The sequence below is a fragment of the Elephantulus edwardii genome, unplaced genomic scaffold, assembly GCF_000299155.1.
Source record: "Elephantulus edwardii isolate Elephantulus edwardi_28Jun2011 unplaced genomic scaffold, EleEdw1.0 scaffold00205, whole genome shotgun sequence".
Classification (NCBI taxonomy): Eukaryota; Metazoa; Chordata; class Mammalia; order Macroscelidea; family Macroscelididae; genus Elephantulus; species Elephantulus edwardii.
In genome coordinates this window covers 4,068,270-4,072,272 of record NW_006399955.1, presented here as the reverse complement: position 1 = coordinate 4,072,272, position 4,003 = coordinate 4,068,270, and the positions used below count along the sequence as shown (strand labels likewise).

The 4,003-nt window shown below is 37.3% G+C and overlaps 1 pseudogene; it reads right to left on the bottom strand.

Annotated features, from left to right (window-relative positions):
* Positions 1-3,126: 3,126 nt before the first annotated feature.
* Positions 3,127-4,003, bottom strand: part of LOC102854881 — an 89,014-nt pseudogene continuing 88,137 nt past the window's right edge.

Below are 4,003 nucleotides of genomic sequence, written 5' to 3'. Positions count from 1 at the left end.
ATAGGGTAGCTATGAGTCGCAAGCGACTCGACAGCACATAACAACAACAGCAAGGACTGCCAAGAAAAAAACAGGTCTGTCCCTAGAGAAGGTGAAATTGGGCTTCTGCTTGGAGGCAAGGATTTTGAAGCTCCATCTCACAATACTTTGGGCAGCTGGCCAAAAGAGACAAGTCCCTGGAGAAGGACATCATGCATGGAAGAGTGGAAGGTCATCACAGGAGAGGAAGACCCAGGATGAGATGGATTTACACAGTGATTAAAGTAATGGAGGCAGGTGTGTCAGAGACTGAGATTGGCTCAAATAGGGCCATGTTCACAGCTGTTGTTAATAGGATTGCTATGAGTCATAGATCACTAGACAACACATAACAACAATTGAAAGTTAAATTACTATCTTAATTAAATTTTATTACACATAATGTAACATTTATACCTTAAACCCATCATAATTTTAACAACCTGTTCTACAGTTGTCTAGGTTGGATAAAATAGTAGGAGAACCTGAGGGCACAGGGCCATGAGTATCTTTCTGAAAGAACCAGAGGGAGGAGGAATAGCACAGTCTCGCACTGCCCCAGAGTAGAAAGTACCTAAGAGCCTGTAGCCAAGCCCCATGGTGCCACTAGAGCCACACCAACAAGAAGAGGTTAGTTAATATGCTGCTGACTCACAGACTCAGTTGTGTTACCAAAAATGGGGTTTATTAGGAAAATAAGTTGGAGAGTGGGGGAGGCAAAGAATATCACCCAATGCAAATTGAGGTTTTAGGCCTACTTCCAAAGCACAATTCTTCAATTAGTCCAGGCTCCTGTTTCAATTAAGCAGACAAGCCAAATCATCCAGCACCGTTTACCTCAGAAAAGCTTCTCCTTTAATCATCCAGCAAGACAGCCAAACCTTGAACTCAGACCAACACATAGGCAAGAAGCCTCAGATTATACCTTGCCTCTGTTTCTCCACAACACTGCCACAGTCTCTCCACCACTATTACCAGGGTCTTGCTCTAGTATCCCACAGATCTTGCTGTTCAGTGTGGTAAGCACTCTCTCTTACCCTAGTCCCACAGTTGTTGAGGATTTATAAGGCAAAGTGTATGCGTTTAAGGTAGCTGGAGACCAGATGGGACTAAGCTTAAAAAGTCAAATTTTAGGATAATAACATCACAACAGTATACTTAACATCATTTGAAAATAGTTTTTCTTTAGCAACATGACAATAAATTCTTATAGGTTCACTTACATAATTTCATTTAAAGGCCATAATTTGTATGTACTTTGAGTATTTCCTATTCATATAATATTCCTATTTAAAATTGGAGAGTTTTGGGCTTTATAATTTGAAAAGATCTCTAAATGTTAAAGATATTAACCAGTTTTCATACTACTGAAAAGTAAATTTTATAAGTTGGGAATTTTTCTTAATTTTGCCTTTTGATAATTCCAAATTTGTAATTTTAATTTTCTTTTATATCTTAATTTCTATCAATTAATTTAGTCAAAATTTCTTCTGTTTTATATGTAAAATGATATTCATTTTAGCTTACAATGTCCTTATTTTATACTAAGGAGACATAATGTATACTTTGCAGGGCTGCTATGTTAAAGGTTAGCACTTTCAATTCATAGTCTCTACATTATTTAATTACCTAATAATTTGCATTTACAGTCATTGTAAAATTTTGCCAACTGTTTTGTGCATCTACAATGTGCTTTTGGCAGTAACAAATGTCAAGATGCTGGGAAAGAGTAACACTGATTTTGACAATTATGTGTCAGCTTGGCTGGGTCATAGTTCTCTGCGTTTCACCTGTTATTTAACCATATGATTTGGTAGCTATGTAATGATGAAATTTGACACTTCTAGAATGATTTGACTTGATAGTTATGTAATGATGCAAACATCCTCTATTTTTGGCCTCCTGTGATTATAGTTTATTTTTCATGTTAATTTTTCCATAATGACCTAGTTTTTATAAGCTAATCATATAGATTAATGAAGACTGAGTATAACTGATTTGGTTTATGTATCACAAATAATTTACCATTTTAAAAAATCATTTAGCAGTCAAGTAGAGTAATATTAAAAATAGTAATTAGAGTTGTTGAAAGCCGTTGAGTTGACTACAACTCTTACTGAACCTGTGAACCTCTCTTTATCCTGGGGCATTGTCAAAATCTGTGACATGTTCACTCAAGCCCACTGTTACAGTCACTATATCAATAAATTTCATTCTTCTTTGCCAGACATGATCTTTTTTTTCCCCCAAGAACTGCCGCTTCTGAGAACTTACCTAAAGTATATGAAACAGAGCTTCAAAATCTTTGCTTCTAAGGAGCAAGTTGGTTTCACTCTCTCCTGAACAAACATGTTTATACTCTTGGCAGTCTATGGTACATTCACTACTCTTCACTAGCACTCAGTTCAAAGGAATCTATTCTTCTTCTGTCACCCTGAGTCATTGTCCAGATCTCTGATGCATAACAAGTAATTTCAAAGACTATGGCCTGGATCAGGTGCACTTTCATCTCTACACTGACATCATTGCTCTTCAGCACTCCAATTTTTCTTTTTTCCCTTTGAGAATTAGATTTATTTACAATAACCTCACCCCACCCAACCAAAAGAAAAGAAAAAACAGAGAAATAGAGAAAGTATTTGACAATTTCTTATTTAGACAAATCCTGAGTAGACATAATTTTTAACAGTGAAATGAACAGTTTTAGGTCAATAATACTGTATAACTACAGGCCTTTATCTTGGAATTAAGTGGTGAGGCTTTCCAGGAACTGGCTGAATGACGGGACAGCAGCCATTCAGTTGACCAATTCTGGGATATGACCTATCTGGCATATGAAAGTTTGTAAATCTCTCTTAAACCTAAACCTTCTGATTTGATTCTCTGATATCATTTTAATCTGATTCTCAATATTTTAAAAAAACAACAAATAAAAATGTTCCTGGAAAAATTACATGTTTAAATGTTTTTTGCTTGTAGACAGATACAGACAAACCAAATGTGGATGCAAAACAATTTAGAAATATAGCTGAGAATCGCTGGATGGTTATAGAACTCTAAAAAGTCTTTTGCCAACTCTACACTTGTGCTCTCGAGGCAACATCAATCTTAGGAAGGCGTTAACTCCAGCAGCTGCTCTACAGATTTAAATTGCTATTCATCTGTCTCCAACTCTTCTATGAAACCAGCTAGTTTTTCCATCAAAGCAACTTGCTGATCACGTTGTGCTTGTTTAAGTGTGGATGCCACTTGATAGCTGAAAATGTTCACAGAAGACTCTCAGAGCCATCTTCTAACACTTCTCCAGCTCCTTTAGGGTAGGTGGAAAGGGCTTTCTGGTGGTGAGGAAGGTTCTGAGACACTGAAACCAGATCCATTGTCAGATCGTCCACTGACCCCACCAGTTGAAGGTGATGAAAAAGCAACTATTATTTCCTCTCTAGTACAATTTTCACTTCACTCAAAAACTGTGGCACTTTTCCCTCTATCCCCATCCCCAGGCTAGATGGAGTTGGCCACATTCCGATTTTTCTAATGCAATTCACCTTTTGATTTAGCACAAGAGAGGAAGACCCTGGATGTGATGGCTTCAGTGATTGGAATAATGGTAATAGATATGTCAGAGACAGTGAGGTTGGCACAGGATAGAGCAGGGGTTAGGGCTCTTGTACATAGGGTCACTATGAGTTGCAGGTGACTCAATGGAATATAACAACAACAACAACAATAAACCAAATTATCAATAATTTGAGCTGCTCTTCAGAGGAAGTCTCATCCTGTTAATATTTATAATGTTGGAAATCCAGTGGAAAGTCAGAATTAGCTCTTCAGTGGTGGGTTTGTTTATGGTGTGGTGTGGTTTTGTACCATTCAATTGAAACTGACCCGTAGCTGATCATCCAGGGGGCCTTCAGAGGCAATTAATTTCATCGGGTGAGATTGTCAATTACTTTCCTACAGAGAAACTGGTGGAGTTAAAACATTT